Source organism: Artibeus jamaicensis, unplaced genomic scaffold (assembly GCF_021234435.1).
Source record: "Artibeus jamaicensis isolate MK-2021 breed Jamaican fruit bat unplaced genomic scaffold, CSHL_Jam_final scaffold_916, whole genome shotgun sequence".
NCBI classification, from domain to species: Eukaryota; Metazoa; Chordata; class Mammalia; order Chiroptera; family Phyllostomidae; genus Artibeus; species Artibeus jamaicensis.
The window spans coordinates 24,282,818-24,303,828 of NW_026522059.1; the positions used below are offsets into that span (position 1 = coordinate 24,282,818).

General features: G+C 40.9%; 1 pseudogene; it reads left to right on the forward strand.

Annotated features, from left to right (window-relative positions):
• Nucleotides 1–10,715: 10,715 nt before the first annotated feature.
• LOC128626769 (uncharacterized) lies at nt 10,716–10,842 on the forward strand (annotated as a pseudogene).
• Nucleotides 10,843–21,011: the final 10,169 nt, after the last annotated feature.

Genomic DNA, 21,011 nt, shown 5'->3' on the forward strand with positions numbered 1-21,011 from the left:
CCCCTTCAAAGTAGGGGACTACCTTGGGACCTCACACAGTTCCTCCAATCGACATCAGCTACCTCAACATATTTTCTTGAATCTCATCAATGGTCTGTAATCTCTTCCCTTTCAAAGATGGTTTTAGTTTTGGGAAAAGCCAGAAGTCACAGGGCACCAAAACCGGGCTGTAGAGGGGGCTGAGTCACCTGGTGATTTGATGTTTCGCCACAGCATGAGACGTACTGCATGAGCTGGAGCACTGTTGCGATGAAGCTGCCAATCATCAGCTGCCCATAGCTGTGGCCTTCTGAATCATCTGAATAGTTTCGTTGGAGGAATGTTCAAGCTTAACACAAAATTTGATACAGATGTGTTGCTCTACTCACTCGGTCACTTTGCATGCAATGGCCTACCATACACATGCTCACTCAACAGCATCTACAACCCCCACTGACTGGTACGGTGAAGTCGTCATTGTTCACACATGCACATTCCAGTCCACTCTCCTTGGCTGCCAGGTTACATCAATGTTGTGCAAGCTGTTCTCATTATATTAAGAATGGCTGGACTTTCTCCAGACAGACCTCATATACTTTAATAGTGACATTTGCCAAGTGTTCTGGGAAGGAAAGTGAAGACTCCCGCAGGCTTTAGAAGTGGGAACGGCAGATATCTGATATGTCTTCAAGGGTTATTAGGAATTCTCAAGAGAGACAAGAGAAGAAAAGGCATTCTGAACAGAGAGAGATAAAGAAACAACAACAACATAAAGGTTTTAATGGGAAATGACGAGGAAATACAAGACACAATGAGACCTCAGACGTAGTACTTTAACCCAAGCTCTGAATTTTATAGACCAAAAAATAAAAATGAGGCCAAGGAATGTTAGGCCATACAACTGAAAATGGAAAAAACAAATCTTGAACCTGCTTCATTCTGACCCATGTGAAATCTAGCGCTTAACCTACCTTAATAAAGCGCATATTTCACAGAAATTCAATGCAAAAAGGGGGATTGGTAAGAAAATGCTGCTCAACCAGAAGCTCCCACCACACATCTCCACCACCCCCACCACCACCTGACACACTAAGCAGTTTCTTTGAAATATGTGATTAAGAGAATGGTTATTTTCACAGTAAGATGAACAGACCCACACTCTTACACAACTTTTCTTCATTTTCCGAAACTACTGAGCTGTGCCTGACTTGTAAACCCTAAAACTACATGGCACTTCACTAAAAACTAGGTCAGTGGTGAACTCTGACTAGTGTGAGAAACCACTTGCTTCTACCTATTACTAAACACCTTGCTATAACTTTCAAAATATAACTACACAACATCGCTTATTAGATGAGCTGCTCTATTTGGCTCCTCCTTTTTATCTCTTACCATACATGAACAAAGCTAATCTGTAGGGTTCTCCTATTACACGGTTAAATGTTGTTTGTTTTATATCTGTTTGTATCTTCTATGAGCTAATTGCAAGGAATACAAAAATTAACAAGACACTGACCCCACCATTAAGATGCTGAGACACAGCCAGAGAAGCAGACAAGTAAACAACTATAAGGAACGCTAAGATAATGACTAACTTCCTGCAAATAGAGTCAGCAAAGGTTTTTATTTTGAGAATAAGGCAGGATGAAAATCACAGGAATCCCTCCTAACCTTATTTCATTTTCTTTGAAATAACAACTGTTCTAACAACAACACAATAGGGTGAAAATTACAATAGACTATGAGAACATGAAGAAGATAATACTTAAACTGGGCCCTAAACAATAAGTAGGAGTTTTGTTTTTCTTTTTTTAATGTAATGAAAATGCGCGAGGCATTGCAGGAAAATGGAACATGAGGATGTGTTGCATGCAGTCAGACTTGCTTCTTCCCCATCGTCACCCCCTGAAACTGTTCCTTTCTCAGTGTTCCTGATCACAGTGAGTGACTTACACAACCAGAAGGGAATGAGTCAGCCTTGATCCTTTTCTGACTGCCATCCACATTCCTTCTGCATTCAGTCCATCAGTCCGTTCTACCTCCTGTACACACGTCTATCTCCACTGCTGCCACCCCAACCTAGGTCACTGCCATCTCTCACCTGGACTCATCCATCAACATCTGAGCATCTCCCTGCTCCTAATGTGTCCCTCTCCAGTCTAGTCTTCATCCAGCTGTCAAGATACTTTAAAGATATACTCGTATATCTGCATATCCGTGTAGTACCTTATTTAAAAACAAACCCTCTACCTCCCACAGCATTTACAATCCGAACTCTGCAAGGCCTCACATAATCTCACTCCAACCTCTTCTCTCAGCCCGTCTAGCCCCTCCCTCCCTGGACTGCAGCTGCACTGACCTTTCTGTGCTTCCCAGATCCTGCTAGACTCTCTGCTCGCTCTCCAGGGAACACTCGTTTCTTACTTCTTCACGTGGGTGCTGCCTCATCTTCGCTCTAGATAGTAAATGTTACTTCCTTAAAGACGTATTCCCCAGCCTCCACATCAAATGAAGCCTCCCCCTTATACACATCCCATTCTTTATCACAGAACTACCTTTATTTCCGTGATAGCACTTTATAACACAAAATATCATTATTTTGTGCATGCTTTTGTTTACTTATTTATTCTCCTCTTCCTCTATCCAAAGGTAAACTCCACAGGGGTGGAAGCCATGTCTGATTGCCCAATTCCTGTGATCCAGTACCAAACACAGTGCCTGGCACTTGGTGGCACCCAATACAAGGCTGCTGGGAGGAGAGAAGGAGGGAAGGACAGAGACAGGGGAAGGAGAGAGGAGGGAGGGAGGGAGGGAGGAAGGAAGGGGAGACAAACTGTAGCTAACCAGAAACTAATGGTTTGATTCTCAAGAAATCTTCAGAGCAAATTACATAAAGAGAGTAGCTTCAGCTTTTGAAGTTCTTAGAGAAACGACAGAAGAACCCCTGTGAGCAGGCATTTGGGATTTGCTTATAACACCAGCACTCACACAACTGAGAGAACTAAAGCTGGCAATTAGGCCAGCGATCAGGGTTTTTCAGCTCTTGTGGATTTAATAACCCTTAATTTGCAAATGCTTGTGCCAGAAACACTGCGTCTTTTAAAAATATAGAAAACATGAAAACAACTAATAAACAGCATCAGTGTTTGATTAAATATCAGAAGGCTAAAAATCCTGAAGAAAACATCTCAGTGATTCATATATCCTAATGATATGATAAGGGAAATAATGGACTGGAACGTTTTGTAAGAAGCTTTAGACTTCTCGGGGTGTCGGATCTTTCAGTGTCTCTGGGCCACACTGGAAGAAGACTTGTCTTGGGCCACACATTAAATACACAAACACTAATGGAACTGATGAGCAAAAAAAGGGTTTAAGTAAATTTACAATTTTGCGTTGGGCCACGTTGGTAGCCATCCTGGGCCACATGCGGCCCACGGGGTGCAGGCTGGACCCTCATGGGAGAGGATACTTGGAAGAACTGTGGTTGGGCCAAATCTCACCCCCTTGCCCTAAGTCCCAGAGGCAGAGGCCTGCTTCTTGTTCTGGGCTCCCCGCTCTACCTGGGTTCTTGAATCCGTTGCCTCCCACATCCTCTGGTAACTTGCTACAAAGGGTATTTCCTCCTTCTCCTGTACTTCAACATCTCGCTCTCTCCATGGGTTCTTTTCAGAGGCCAAAGAAGCACAAGTTGCTCTGTTTTAAGCTATCCACTTTTGGCTTTTAATTCCCCACTAGCAATCCTCCCCCTTCTCAGCAAGCTCTTCCAAAGAATAATCTTTCTTCCCATGGGACTCTGCAGTGAATTGTAGTCAAGATTCCACTCTTATGACTCCCTTGACACACTGCTCTGGCAAAGGCCATGTTTGACATCCTAACCCACTGGTCTATTTTTATTCCAGTTCTTGACCTCTCTGCATCACCTGACCATATCGACATCTCCCTGCATGCAACAACTCTTTCTCTGGTTAACAGGAACTAGTTCTCTGGAGACCCATGCTATTGCCACTCTAGGTTTGTTTTATGGATTTTCTTCCTCCCTAGTTCTCTAGTGTTGTTAATACCCATAGATGACTTTTCTACTGCTTTCCAATGTTAACATTCTTCTACGTGATCTTAGCAACTCCAGCAGCTTCAATCGCTTGACATGCACACATGCAAATAACACCCAAAACATGCCTTGCATGCCTCCGCATGGACCTTTCTCGCGTGGTCAAGACATATTTATTTTACTGCTTAGATTACTCACAGTCATCTCAAAATCAGCTCTAACCCGTGCTCAATCATTTGTGCCTCTTCTGAACTTTCCCCGCCTTAGCAAATGACCCATCGCTAGCCCATCATTCAAACAATCCTAGGGCTCTGTCTGCCTCCCATCTAACATCCCTTTTATCCATCCACCATGTTGGAGTCAGACATTTTTTTTTTTCTCAAACTGCAGTTTCTTTCATATTTTTGTGTCTGCTCACCCACATTCTTGGGCTTGGAGTGTTTTAGTCCTTGTTTACTCACTGATAAATTTCTTCATGGAGATTTCTTAACACTCCCAAAACAACAAATTGATGACTTGTCCTTCACTCCCACGGCATTCTATGCTGATAGTGGTCATGTCACCCCAAACACTTCATTGCACCTAAAATTAAGTCTACTATTTCCTAAGTAAGTCTAAGTTTTCCTAACTCCATTCTAGATTTCTTGATGTCAGAACATGAATGTATTCATCTTTCTACTCCCAGTAAAAACATGGTGTGCAGCATATAATTGAGGACGTATGTTTCCTGAATGAGTGACTAGTCCTTACATTGTCTGTCTGAAGGAAAAAAACACTCACAAAACGTAGTCCCTTGTGACTAAAAATGGTAATGACATAGCATGTTAACAATTCACTGCATCAACATTTATCTCTACCTCAAAATGTGGTTCTCTCTTTAAAATATAATCCTAACTGTAATAATAGTGAAATATTAAATGCCTGTTGAATAACATTTTCCAAGGCAAATGGAAAGCGTGGATTTTCATGGCTGCCTATAGAGGTGCAATACAATGCAGTAAGGTAAGACCCTTTCATTACCTACAGCACCTCTGTTCCTGCCCCATGTAGAAACAGTGTGCCCTGTTTTGAGTGTTCCCTCCAGCTGCAGTTACACACGTGTGGGCCCTGAGCCAACCATGTGCTGCTGGTGCATTGGAGTGCAGAGAGCAAAGAGCAGAAGCAGCATTATTTTACATTGACATTCTGTGCTTTTGAAGGCAGCCTTGGTCTGGAGCCAAGCTCACACTGGGGTTCTACTGAAGATGTTGTTCAGCATTTAAAATCTTGCTTTACTTAACTTTCTCCTCTTTCCTGAAACTAGTTTAACTACCTGAATCTGACCCATTTCTTGCTCTAGCCTTTAGATATTTTATGAGGTAATTCCAAGAGGACATGCCCTGTATCCTATAAGCAAAAGGAGACAGCAGCTCATTAAGGGGGAATTCACTGGAATTTGGCAGGAATAACAAGAACAGAGCCCAAAATGAGATCCCCAGTGGCAGAGATCAGAGACCAAGACTTACAAAGAATTACTTATAGCTATTCAAATCTCAGAGCTGGTTCCTTAAGATCAAAGATTATCTGATCCAAGCGGGAATTTGTGAATAGAGTTTCAGAAGTAGAAATAGGATGAAGAGACCTGTCAGAATCAGAAGGACATTTCAGGAATTATGTAATTCCCAGTAATGTGTGGAAATAGAATCATAACAGGAACACAACTGTTGGATTCTGAAGCCCATGCTCATTGAATCCTCAAGAATGTTGGTAAAAATCAAAGCTAAGTTACGTACACAAAACACCTTGCTCGGGCTCTGCCATGTAGGATGTGTTTACTGTTTATTCATTATATTATCTCACTTGACCCTGCGAGGGCATCAGCCACTTTTTCCCCTGAAATTTATCTTAATTGGCTCAACAGTTCACTATCTGAAGAAGCTTGCAAACTCTTCAAACCCTGCAACTTCACCATGCTCATCTTCCTTATGAATTTTTTAAAGATGCTGATGAAATGTTGTCATCACTTTTTTCTAGGGAATTTCACTGTGAATCTTACTCTGTGCAGAGACTTTTCTGGTATACTCGGCCTTTCTCCAGTGTATTGAAATACTACTACTATGATTTAAAAATATAGTCTTCATTGTACAATGACTCTGCTTTGCTTTATTCTTGATGATAAGTTTCTGTACTCTCTCTAGATATACCTTCTCAGTGTCCTCAAGGGGCCTCTCTTCCTCCACTCAACTTTAACTCTTAGAATTCCAAAATTGAGTTTCCTCACCCTCTGAACAGACCTGGAATATGGTATCTTGTCAGAAGCTTAATGAAGTTCTTAAATATTATTTATTAAATGGCTAAATATTCAGACTGAATCACTTCCAACACTTTGGTACTAACAAGCTGATGCAATGGTAGCTAGGCATTGTTTTCTCCAAACATAAACCAAAAATCACACATAAAATATCTTATTAGCATATCCATTAAAACAAAAAGATATGTTTATAGAGTGTATAATCTTACACTCTAAAAGTAAAAGTAAATGGTCTAACATAAGGAACACATAAAGGAAAAAAACATCCTTTAAAATGTTCTCATACTTACACAAAAGACACATACATACATATGGACATTTCAGAAAAGCTTTGAAGAGATCCACAAGAGGAACTTTGTTCATTTTTTATCATACTTGTATTTTGAATTTGAAATCATTGATTTCACATAGAAAATGATCAACAATTTTAAAACACACTCCATGTGACATATATTGTCAATCAATAATATTCAATATAAATTTAGCAATGCAGAATGCTCCAGATGCCTAGTTGCATTAATATTTTACCAGATAGATATTCCTTTTTTAAAAATTGGTTATAATATTTGGAGAGTTCTAAAATTGAAACCTGAATACAAGTATACATTTCCTTGCTATTTTTCCTTTATCTGTCTCACATTTTGTTGTTGCTGTTCCACATGACACATGAGCACATGAGTGCAGGGTGTCCACCCGCCGGACAGACCGTGGCTCCTGGACGTGACAGCGCACGATCCAGGATAATCAGGACTGAGATCAAGTCCTGCCTAAGTGATCATTCTTTCATTGCTAAAACTTACTCTTCATAGTAAATAGTTACACTCACTTCTTAAAAGAAAAGAGCCAGGAAGAATTTGGAGTTTAGAAATGGACTCTTTAAGGTTCTTAAATTTGGGGTTACAAACTCCCTAGCATTCAATGGAGGAAGTCACAATTGCTTGCAGTTCAAATGTTGAAAAAAGCTGATGAAAATGAATTGGTTATTAAATATGGGGAAGAGAATAAGGAGGATGTAGACTCAAAAGGTTATACTTATTTCATAGATTAAACAGTATCTTCAAAATTGCTGGTGGCATTTGTTTCCAAGAGCAATCCAATTTCTGATTTCTGCATGCATGGTTGGACTGCCTTTCGTTGCTGTTTCTCAATGGCCCATAGTTACCTTTCATGACACTGAATGGTTCGTCAGTGTCTTCAGTGTGTTTGCTCTACACCCCTTGTCTGCATTGACTTCACTTAGTTTTTGTAGATAGTCAGTGCTTAGAGTTCTCATTGCACAGCTCTCATATCTTTCAAGAGTCACTAAGAACTCTACTCTTTAAGAAAAATTTTATATTAATCTTGTTAAAGCCATGAAATTTAGACCTGTGAGCCCCAATTTTGTCACTTTGTAAACATGAACAAATCATTGATCTCCTTCTATCTCAGTTTCTTCATCTGTAAAATGGAAATCATACAATGGCATCTCCTTTACTTATTCAACCAGTAACTAGTTGGTGATTTGGGCACTTAACCTCTCTATGCCTTCATTTCAAATAAGAATAATAATACTACCCATCTCATAAGATGGTTTAAGGAGCAAATGAGACAATACATACCAAATGTATAAAACAGATATAAGCTAATTAGTCAAAAAATAGCAACTCTGAAGAGGTAAAATGAATGAGCGTATGCAGCATGACAGAGTGGGAAGAGGTACAGCTTCAGAGTTTAACAAACTTGGGTTCACATCATGCCCAGCCATTTACTGGCTGTGACATCTTACATAAATTACTTCACTTCTCTAAGCCTTGGCTACCTCAATTGTAAAATTCAAAATTATGAATATTAACAGTAAGCGTGCATCAAGAGTAGAGTGAGTATCCAAAAAACAGATAATTGAGTACTAAGTGAATGTAGCTTGCAAAACAAAATTGTAACATAAATAGTACTTAGAATGTCAGACTTAGTCAGTGGGAGACCTTCACCATGTTCATAACAAACATATCCTCTATTGAGAACTAAACAGGGACAGACCTCATACATACACATAAAGTAATTCCCAAAGTCAGGATGGTAACTTCTTGTTGATCATCAGGTCTGACATGCTAGGCTAGATTGGGGATTACATAGTAAGTTAGCCAGTCCTATTTGCTGAAGTTGGTAAAAGTAGGATCTTATTTTAGAAATGACACAACCACCAGTCCATGACAGAATTCACGGTGACCAGAAAACTATTTGTGATCATTACCATTGTTTCTATTTTAAAATCAAACATCCAGTATTTATTATCACATGGTATTTTTCTAAAACTCTTTTTATATTTTATAAACAGGGAGTAGGAAAAAAAACAAAAATATCTCTATATTTTATTCAACAAATTGAATAAAAATAAGCATAAAAGGCCCTTTTGTTCTGTTACATGTGGTATATAAATTATTTAATGTTTTAATGTAGTTTATAACTGTTAGCAAATATATTCCACATACATGGCTAGAATGCCAATGACTGTAGCTACCATGCCCCAACCTGCTCTACCAATTAAAAATTACGTTATGCCTCCTTGTTGAGTTACCTTGGTTTCTGATTCTGGGACATATCCTATTCCTGTATATCAGGGCAAGAAAACACTATAGTTAAGTAGCTGATTGACTCAGCGTTAATTTGGGGTGGATGTGAACTCCTTGCTCCCCATTGCTGTGTCTACACCATTCTCCCTCACTCCTTTATTCCATTTTCCCCTAACTTTATTCTCATGTCTTCAGACTATTCCACTGTAAATATAATTCACCTATAATAGATAATTTGGATAATTAGGACTATACCATCATGATGTATTAATGTGCCTAGGCCATGGTATCCAGATAGCTGGTGAAACACCAGTCTAGTTGTTGCTATGAAAGTATTTTTTAGATGAGGTTAACATTTAAATCAGGAAACTTTTAGTAAAAATCAGATTGCCCTCTCTAATATGGGTGAGTCTCAGCCAATCAGTTGAAGAGCTTAAGAAAAATGATGAGATTTCTCCAGGGAGAAGCAGTTCTGCCTTCAGACTCAAACTGCACTATGATCTCTCCATACGTCTCCAGTCTGCCAGCCTTCCCTGCAGAGATCAGACTTTTAGACACACCAGCCCTCACAATCAGACTCAATCAACTCCTTATTGGTATAATTTCATATACTTGTTGTTTCTCTGGAGAACTGCAACCAATGTACCCAGATTGGGGTGCATGATTAGGTCACACTTAATTTTGTTTAAAACCAACCAATTCAGATTTCTATTTTGATTTATCTCAATAATGCATTTCCTTCCTCAACAGAAGGTCTCTCCCCTATATCCCAGCCACAAGATAAGTCAAGAACTCCCATTGGCTAGAAAATTGTATCATCCCCCATCCTCCCTCAGCTGATGGTCTTGCCTCCTATTTCACTGAGAAAATAGAAGCAAACTACCTGCCACTGGTCCATATACTGTTATTGATCCATATCCTCTGCCTTCATCCCTGTCTGAAATCGATCCCTTCACTTATCCACCAATCCCATTCCTTCTCACTGACTCCAGAAATTCTCCCCCTCTCTCTTGCCTCATCAAGTTCCTTTCTCTTGTGGCTCAATTGGAACAGCATACAAATACACTGTCCTTGTTTCCCTCTTAATAAGTTTTTAAAAATTAACAACTTCTGGCCAAGAAGGGGGCATAGGTGGAAACACTGTGCCTCCTCCCACAACCAAGTTTAAAGATAACAAAGTTTTGGTAACAAAACACAACCAAAACAAAGAAAATTGAACTGTACAGAAGTCCAAAAACAACAAACCATTCAGCCAGACTGGTAAGAGAGGTAGAGTCAGCGGCAGAATGGGGTCGGGCAGGAAAAAGCAGCCAGACTGACCCAGGAGTGCAGGTGGAGGTTGGCAGATCCCAGGTGTGGGGTGGCAATGGGCGGACCCAGTGGGGGCACAAGGTGGCTGCCTGACTGCGGTCACACGTCCACATGCAGATAAACCAGGCAAAGGAGCGAGCAGTGAGACAGACAACGCAGGCTAGGGCCCCAGTGACGGGAATTCAAGCCTAAAAGCACCAAGTGGAAAAACTTTCAGGCTCAAGGTGCCAGGAGAAGCTCCCAGGCTCACAGAGAGTTTTTGGGAGAGACCCACAGGGTCCTGGAGGGTGCACAGGCCCACACACCTGGGAGCCAGCACCAGGGGGGCCTGGTTCACTTGTGGGAAGCAGCAGAGGGGACCAAAATCCAAGAGAGAGCAGAACAAAAGCCATTGCCCCTCTCTGACCCCGCCCCCACATACAGCGTCACAACCCAGTGACCTGGGTTGCCCCACCACGGTGAACACCTAAGGCTCCGCGCTCATATGTAACAGGTGCAACCTGACCAAAACATTATGGCTCAAGAAGAACAGTTCAGCTTTGTGCAGTGGCAGTATCGTAGCCAATGAGGTTTATCCAAGGCATGATTATTCCTAAAAGAAGAACAGCTCAAAGCCCCAGAGCCAATACTTCTAAGTGACCAAGAGATAACCAACTTATTGGGTACACAGTTAAAAACACTGGCGATCAGGATGCTCACAGAACTGGTTTGTTTTACCCACAAATTAGAGGAATAAATGAAGGCTAAACTAAGTGAAATGAAGGGAAATGCACAGGAAACCAATAGTATGGAAAGGAAACTGGGACTCAAATCAAGGGAGTGGACCAGAAGGAAGGAAAAAATGACCAAACAGAAAAATATGAAGAAACAAGAATTTGAAAAAATGAGGAGAGGCTTAGGAACCTCCAGGACATCTTTAAATGCTCCAACATCTGAATTACAGGGGTACCAGAAGGGGAAGAGGAAGAGCCAAGTGGAAAATTTATTTGAACAAATAATAAAGGAGAACTTCCCCAATCTGGCAAAGGAAATAGACTTCCAGGAAATCCAGGAAGCTCAGAGAGTCCCAAAGAACTTGGACCCAAGAAGGAACACACCAACGCACATCATCATTACATTAGCCAAGATTAAAATGAAGGAGAGAATCCTAGAAGCAGCAAGAGATAAGGGGACAGTCACCTACAAAGGAGTCCCATCAGACTGTCAGCTGATTTCTCAAAAGAGACCTTACAGGCAAGAAGGGGCTGGAAAGAAGTTTTCTAAGTCATGAAGGGCAAGGACCTACATCCAAGATTTCTCTATCCAGCAAAGTTTTCATTTAGAATGGAAGGACAGATAAAATGCTTCTCAGATAAGATCAAATTCAAGGAGTTCATCATCACCAAGCCCTTATTATCTGAAATGTTAAAGGGACTTATCTAAGAAAAAGATAAAAAATATGAATAGTAAAAGGACAGCAAACTCACAGTTATTAACAACCACACCTAAAACAAAAGCAAACTAAAAGGACAGCTAGATTAGGAGCAGAACCATAGAAATGGAGATCACATGATGGGTTAGCAACAGGGGAGTGGGAGAAGGAGAAGGGGGGAAAAGGTACAGAGAATAAGTAGCATAGACGGTAGGTAGAAAATAGGGGGAAGGCAAGAATAGCAGGGGAAATATAGAATCTAAAGAACTTGTGACACATGGACAAAAACTAGAGGGGGGAATGGTGGAGGGGGGGTGTGCAGGGTGGGGGGGAATGAAGGGGAGGAATGGGACAACTGTAATGGCATAATCAATAAAATATATTTTTTAAAAACTCTTTAACTACACATCCCCTTTCAGTTAACATCTAAATTCTCTGTTCCCCTTTACAACAAAGTGCCTCAGAAGAGTTTTCTGAACTTGCTGCCTCCAATTCCTTTCCTTCTATACTTTTCTGATCCATTCCCTTCTGGTTTTTACCTCCTTTGCTCTATTGAATGTACTCTTGTCCATGTTACTGAAGACCTCTGTGTTGTAAATCTAATACTCAGTCTTCATTTTACTTGATGTACCAGAAGCCTACATCATGGTTAATTGATCTCTCCAACATGAAACACTTTCTCTTGGTTTTCAGGATACTAGCATTCTCCTAGTCTTCTTCCATTGGCTGCTCCTCAGTTTCCTCTTGCCGATTCCCCTGGTTCTCCAAAATGAGATGGACCCCAAGGCTATGATTCCCTCTCTTCCTCATGTCTTCCCCACAAATGTATCACTCCAGCCCTCATCACCTTTCTCTCAGATATCTACTGAAATCTGGCTAACCCTTTCACCTCTCTGCAGTCTTGGCTTAAATGTTACTTATTTGTTTTGCTATGTGTTCTCTTCCAATAAAAGCTACAGTCTGCAAGAATAGTGATCGGAATCCTCTTTATCTAAGGTTTTATGCCCAGAGCTTAAAGCATTTGACAGTTGTAGCTGCTCAGAGTGCTCACTGAATGGATGGATGGTCTGGTGTAACTTTGTTCCCACTATCCCTGTGATGCAGGAACTAAAATTCCTTGCTCAGCAAGCACGGTGGCGCACACCTGCAGTCCCAGCTACTCCGGAGGTTGAGGCAGGAGGATTGCTTGAGCTCAGGAATTCTGAGCTGTAGTGTGCTGAGCGGATCAGGTGTCCGCACTAAATTCGGCATTAATATGGTGACCCTCCGGGAGCAGGGGCGCCACCAAGTTGCCTAAGGACAGGTGAAACAGCCTAGGTCCGAAAAATTCCTTGCTCAGTTCTTCTACAAATTGGAGGCTTCAAAAGCTGCTGATAGACTTCCCTGATTCTGAACATGCTCCTGCTGCTCCCACTACTGAATGCCTGCCACTTTGATCGCACTGGTTGTGCACCCCTTTTCTGCATAAACAGGTTTTTCTGAAATTTTATTAACAGTACTTATCTCTGTCCTGAGGTGAGTGAAGTATTGGTCTGTTCAAAGAACATCGAGGAGGCCAGCGTGGCTGCCACAGATGGAGCCAGGAAGGCAATGGCAGGAGATGACATCAGAATGGTACCTAAAGACCACAGAAGGAAGATGCCGATAAAGTAGCAACTTGTAAACTCGAAAAGCCTTAAGCTTTTTCTCAGAATAAGTTGGGAAGTCCTTGATCATTTTCCAGCAAATGTAACATGATCTGACATGTTTTTAAAAATTCACTCTGCCTACTAGTTGGAAATAAATCACTATTCAAAATCATTTAATTTTTCCATACCTCATTTGCAAAACCAGTAAGCTAGATTAGAGATCCTTTTAGGTTGCATCAAAGTTTAAGAGATCAGAAAAATATGAGTAGAATAGTTTTTAAAAAATCACTGCTTTAGTTAAGTGTTCTGTGATGGACAACAAGCAATAAATCAATTGCTTAAACTGACATTATTTTTAAATATATTCATGATGAACCAGGCTGCGCATCAAAGTCCCTTTGAATTCTCAAATTCCCTTATTTTCCATGACCCCAAAGGTATTTTCAGATGTCCCCACTAAAACTTGATTCAAAGAGCTCCTGATAGGACAAATGCAGAAATTAAGCAGACCCAAATTTTATTGTGATTCAAATTTGGACAAAACTAATCAAGTCTTGGCATGAGAAACTGAAGTACGGTCTATTGAGATGTCTTGTTTTCCTGGTATCACTTTCAATAGGCAAATGCTACTGACCTAACCAGACCAAGCTACCGGAGATACTAAAGATCTTTCTGCATTTGATTTATTCTCAGTGTGAGAAGAGGCCAAGTTTTAGTCAAGATTCTCCAGAGAAGCAGAGCCAGTAAAATAGATAGATGAATAATCTAAGAAAATGTCTCATGTGGTTGTGACAGTTGGCAAGTATGTAGTTTGTAGAGCAGGACTTCAGGCTGCAAATTCAGGCACGAGTTGAAGTTGCAGTCCAAATTCCACAGGGAAGCAAGAGGAAAATGGGCAGCATTCCTTTGTTGCTGCCTTAAGAACTTCAGGAAATCTCTCTGATGTTAAGGCATTCAACTGATTCAGCAAGGCCCACCTGCATACGAATGGTAATCTGCTTTACTCGAAGTCTACTGGTTTAAATGTTAATTACCTACAAAAAATACCTTCTTGGCACTGTCTGAGCTCATACCTCACCAAACATTGTGACATCATTCCCTAGCCAAGTTCATGTGTAACTGTAATCATCAACACACTGTGTTAACATTTCAGTTCAAAGCCCCTCCACATGGTAAGGCCTCAGTAAATGCTAAAGTGAATGATATTACTTCTCAACCAGCACCAATTATTCCATTCATTTGAAGTTTTGCAGGATATTCCAATTACATTATTCTTTACTTGCACTTTTTGCTGGAACAAAAGCAAGACCCACAACTCAAAGTTCTATTATTAAACCCATGCATGAGAATAATCAGTATCATTAATGAGGAAGGAAAGGACAAATTTTCTTCTGCTTTTCTCTCCCTGTGATGCTAATATAAGTTATATTTGAGAATTGCTAGGGCAAAATTCCTAGATTAGGTTCATCTATTAAATGTGAAATGTAACCTGATAATGCACAAAAGTGTTCTAAATGAGGCTAGATCTGTGATGTTTGAAGACACTAAATGTATTTTCACAGGACTTCAAGCCCTCTTCTCCTCAAAGCTGGATTTCCTTATACTAGAGTTTCTTAGACAAATCTGTTAAGAAGAACCAATGGTGTGGGGATTGACCGTGGGAGTGGAGGTGGGCTGGACAGAGAAGGGTAAAGGGAGGGGACTGGGACAACTGTAATAGAATAACAACAGGGTTTTTTTTGAAAGAGGAATTTAGGGAGATTTATCCTAGCATCTTGGAACACACCATTTGTCTACTTTGCGTCTATTAATTCTCACCCTGTGTTCTGGACTGAGGAGGAATAACACAGGTGAAGGTTACCTGCTCAGGATCAACTACCTACCTGAATTTCCCAGTCCCAGCTGCTGGCCCCCTTCCAAATAGCTCCATGCTGTCTGTCCATCAGGCTACTCCTGCTGCCGCAGCCCTTCTAGCCAAGGCTACTTATCTTTTTTCCAGAATATGACCTTTTCTCTGTTGCTATACCATTCATATACCATGCCCTTTCCATGAGATTAGGAGTCCATTTAAGAAGCCAGTCCCTCTGTACTCCCCAATGTCCACCCAAGTGTATAGGTCTAGTTCAAGGTCTCCATTTCTCCCAGAATGCCTGTGGTACAGCAGAATTCACAGAGCATTATCACCCTTGTATAAATGGGCCTGGATTTTCTCACCTGCAAAATTAGGAGAGTGGACTAGAGATGATCCTCTAAACTCTGACAGTCTTATGTCTTATTCTATAAAAGACTCTTCTATTTAATGGTCTCAACACCACCTCAGGGCAAATACAATCGCACAGGTCCTGGGTGGATTATTCCTATAACTACATTTCTGTGTCTGTAGCTCTCTTTCCTGATGATCGATTTCTCACCATTCTTTCAAAGTAATGATTTCGTTTTATAGAGAGTACTGTTTCTCTAAATACTCTAGTTATTATCAGTTCACCCAACAATTCTAATCAGTTCATTAAGGGATGTGCTAAAGATGCTCCTTCTGCATTTCGGACACGACACAGATTGAACTGAAACAGCATTGAGCATCTACAACTTCCTGCCCCTGAGAAGCCTGTTGCCGAGCTTCCTGGGCGGGACCCACACACACCTCTGGTTCGGGGCTCTCGCCGGCACGGAGATGTTTGGGCGTCTCCACTTCCTCCCCTCTTTTGTTAGAATATTTTTATACAATGAGTTTACTAGGAACTTTGTTCCCTGAGGCTTGAAAATAGAAGATTAAGAGCAGAAGTAATTTATATAAGATACAAACCTATCCATGAAAGCAGAACACATTTGAAATGATATATTGAGTAAAGCTAATACAGTTTTTATTGCATGTCAGAATAGGCAAATTCTCCTGTCATTTACTTTTAGTAACAAAGTTCATTACAATCAAATTTTTCACTCACTGAGCTATTCCTTTCTTTCTGAAGAACTTCAGCAAAGACTGTTTCAGGAAATACAGTATCTACGTATGTTGCATGCATAAACCGAATCTTAAAGAATGATTAATGATTTTGTTTCCCCTCCCTAAACAACTGAATTAAATTCAAGGCATAATCAAGCTACTTGGCTGTACAGAAGTTAGTCATTAATATTGCTTCTAAACAATTCAATAGGAAACAGCTGATTCAGTGGACACGGCTATATGGCCTTTGACGAGGTGAACCAGTCTGTCCCAAACCACATTTGAAGTTAGTCCAATAGCTCCGAGCAAAATAGTGACGGAGTAACTGGCATTAAACAAGATAAAGGGTATGTGTTCCTTGGCTATTATGTTGGCAACTAAGTACACTGAAATACTATCGGCCAAAACTATACTTTCCAAAAAGAACATTACTGATATAATAAATGTTTATGACCTTTAAGTCTCCTAGAGATGTAGTATGGTTCTAGGAGGAAAAATTAGGCCTCTTTGCACCACCTTACCTGCTACCTAAGGCAAGGACTGCCTTGTGGTAAGAGGTCACTTTAGCGAGGAGTTGGGAAAAACCTCGCAAGGTTGTTCCACCCTGAAACACCCACTAATAATGTTTAACCTTTTCTCCCCCTGTACCCCTAGGACAGAAACCATATTCTGCTTCAAGATTAATTAGCTTATCATGTTCTTCCCTGGAAGGCAACTCTGATGGAGGAAAGGTTGGGGTGAGAAAGCGTGAACAGGTCAGGAGTCTTCAGTTGAAGGAAGAGAATGTAAACAAGGCTGGGGAGGGGAGAGGAAGTAAAAAGGAAACACTGGGAGCGAAGACAACCTTTTTGTGTACTTCAATGTCATGTTCAGGGTCCATGCTGACTTTAGAGGTCCTTAAGTTTAAATTCAGGATGTATAATGTTGAGAGAAGAAAAAGGTAAATTCTTGATGAAATAAGAAAAATACATGAGTACCAGAATGGGGCTTTGAACTAAATTAAAGGTCAACCAGGGATCTGTAGAAGCCTTCAGCTAAATAAGCAGGTGAGATTTCCTCTCTACCCAATTGTAATACTTCCTCTTCACATCTTGGCTTTGAACAGATTGAGCTCTCTCTGGCACTGACACTCCAAAGCTCTCCTTCCTTCTTAAAATTCTCTTCTTCTGGTTTCTGTAATACCAGGCTTCTCTGCATCTCCTCCCACCCTCTGGCCATTCCTTCTCACACTTACCACTGGTTCCTCTTCCTCCACCCCTTCTACTCCCTGAAATACCGATGTTTTTCTTACTCTCTAAGGGAAAATTCATCCTCTCCAAAGGCAATGCTATCAGTGCCAGTCGTTTTCTATCTTGAGCCCATTTTTTCTCCTCTGGGATATACAGTAAAGCCAACTGCCTATTGAGCTTCTGTGCCTGATTGTGTTGCTCAAAGTTATACTTACTATTTTCTCTGTCTACAGTAGTTCCACTCTTCTCCATGAAGAACTCTTTCCAAGACCCCCAGTGGATCCCTGAAACCTCCAATAGTACCCAATCCAATATATACTATGTTTTTTTCTATACGTATGTAGTTATGATAAAGGGTTTTTTTAATATTCTAGTTATTTATTTTTAGAGAGAAGGGAAGGGAAGGAGAAAGAGTGGGAGAGAAACATCAATGTGTGGTTGCCTCTCATGTGTCCCCTTTTTGGGACCTGGCCTGCAACCCAGGCATGTGCCCTGACTGGGAATGGAACTGGCGACCCTTTGCTTCACAGGCCCATGCTCAATCCACTGAGCTACACCAGCCAGGGCGATAAAGTTTAATTATAAGTTAAGCACAGTAAGAGATTAACAACAATAACTATTGACAATAACAAAACAGAACAATTACAATACTAGAGTAAAAGTTGTATGAATACGGTACGGTCTCCTCCCCCCAAAACATCACGGTGCCCTGTACTCAGCCTTCCTGTCACCCTCACATGAAGGCCTACATGAGATAAGACAGCAAAATTAGCATGAAATTCTTTTTCATTCTTCACAATTTCTCTGATAGAAGATTCATTCTTACCATAGAGCTTAGGAAGCTCGCCATACAATTTTTTTCTCTGTATAGTTGAGAACTTTCCCCTTTGGCTTAAAGGGAGCACGTTACAGCTTCTCTTTGGCCTATCCAAATTGCCAGCATCACTATTCTCACACTTCGGAACCATTGTTAAGTGAAACAGTGGTTACCGGGACTCAAGGGCTCTGGTGCCGCCATAGCTGGTCTGGTAACCGAGATGGTCCCGGGGAGTTGGGCAGGGGACATCTACTGTGTCAGACACTGGACAGAGGGACAGCTCACGTGCTGGGAGAGACAAAATGGGCCTCAGGAGATTTCCCTCACATGCTACTCAGAATGCCACGCAACTTAAACTTATGAGTTGTTTATTTCTAGAATGTTCCATTTAATATGTTTGGGTTGCGTTTGACTGTGGGGAACTGAAACTGTGGAGAACAAAACCGCAGTTAAGGGGAGACGTGGGCTGTACTGTGATATCCTCCAGGCTGGTCTCCCAGTTCCCCTCCCTCCCACTCCAGGACCCATCGAGGATGGAACAAGGCTCATGGGCTTACAAGGCTCCCGACTCCTGCATCTCACAGAATTAAATCTACATGCCTTTGCTTGGTAAGACCCATTAGAATGTAAAGTATGATTCTATTTCCTTTCCACCCCAATACATACTCACACATAACTTATAAATCCGCAATACCTAACTACTTTATATTCCCAAAACACATCCTATTCTCTTCTCCTATTTTCACTTGATGTTCTTTTGCCTGGAATGTGTTTCCATTATTCTTTGCCTACCTCCATTTTCATTGTCAGTCTCTTACTAATGTTTGGTTGCTCAAATCAAGTATTTTGTCTTTGTGAGACCTTCTCTAACTCTCCCCTGAGGTTTATCTCATGTGCCTATAACTCTAACATGGAATTACTATGTTCATTCACTGAGCAATCCCAGTATCTGCAAAAATGATTGGCGTGCAGTAGGTGCTCAATAAATCTTTCTTGAATTAGTGTTAGTTATATTTATTGGTATATCTGTTTCTCCACTAGATTATAAGCTCCTTTGTATCAGCAATAACTAGCCTAACAGTGCAAACCTCTACCATTAAGTTTGAGCCAGGTAATGTGAAGTTCTACACTTTACAGTCTTTAATATGTTTCAAGTATTCAAAACTATAAAGTGGATTACTGTTAACATCTCAACAATATGATAGTTAATTTTTAGGAAATTGACAATTGTACTGAACAATCAACTTTAGCAAGTACATGTTAATGGAGAGAAGACAATATTGAAAATTAAAAAATGACAAATAAATATAATTTACTTTGGGATTTTGAAGTTGGAAGGCACTCTTTGTATTTACCTTTTAATGTGGAAGTAGCTGATGACCCAGAAATTCATAATGCATTGAACAAAACTTGAATTCATGCTGCGAAGGTCTGGCCATCTGGTCACCTTCTCTGCCTTCTGATCCTGATGTCACACTGGGCTTTGCTTTCATTACCTCTTAAACTGATGTTAAGAAAAAACTTCATTTCGTAGACTATAAAATTTGACTATCTGTGCACATCTGAAGCAAGGTGCTGGTTCACAGCTTTCTGAAGAACATTGTGAAAGCTTTCGTTGCTAAGGGTTTCTGCAGGGTTAGAGAACAAAGGACCTGCATATTTCAATAGTCAATAAAATATGTAATGCCCATCTTACAGATCATATAAGGCCAGTTGAGGCCATAAAAGCCCATTTAATTTATAGTACACTGAAAGTATTCAACACTGTCAATAAAGTTGTTGAAAGCTATGGTTTCAACACCAGAATAGTTTTTTTAAAAAAAACCTCGTTAAGCAATATCTTGCATATCAGCACATAAAATTATATGGGCTTTGTCCTGTGCTGAGTTTTACTGGCTCTTCCTAAAAAGGTCCGTTTGTGCCAGGACTCCAAAGCAAGTGACCTCATCTGAAGGCAGCCTGGGCACTAAGGTCAGGACAAGTACGAGTCCTCTCTGTCCTTGATGTTACCCTGACAAAGCACATTGCTTCTTCTTTCCCTTCGGGGACCTATTTTATTCCTCAACTCCCTTCTTCACTCAGTGAATGTTCACTGAAAGTGAACTAGGAAAGGAGCCCTCTTCTAGATGCTGAGGATATGGTAGTAAATAAAACAGACTAAGGTCCCAGTCTCACTGGAGATTTCTCTCCTCCCTTTCTTTATCCATCTCTCTCAATAGAGAAGGGAGAATCTGAACACACTGGTTCTACCTTTCAGACTAGTAAACACATCAGTCCATAGGCTACAAATGGGATAAGTGAATTCACAGGTCTTCCATCTCCAGGGACTGGCTAAGGTCTCAAGTCTTACCGTGCTTTTTCTGAGTTAATGGGGAACGCCCGTGAAGTGGCTTACCAGAACAAATCTGAAACCTCGTCTAGGAGTCTCCTGGGGAAACAGGTCCGCTATTGTGACGAGGATGGACAACACTGAAAACAAACTTTTTGGATGACATCATCCCCCAAATAGGGAAAGAGGGAGTGGGAAAGAATAAATGTGCATGGCAGGCTGCTGACTCTCTGCTCTGCCTGTGCGAGGCAATAAAAAAAGGGCAAAATGTCCCGAGGAGCCTCATTCCCTGATACCTCGGTCCCTGGAGGACTGAAGGTTAGAGCTGCTGGAAATGAAATCCAGAAAGAGCATGGTCAGCACAACTGCCGGGGCTGTGCCCTCGCCTCCATGTAGCTGGGTCTTTACCTGCTACTTGCCATTAATTGTCCTTGCGCCCTGCCATTAAAGGATAAAATTTTGTATATATGAGTATT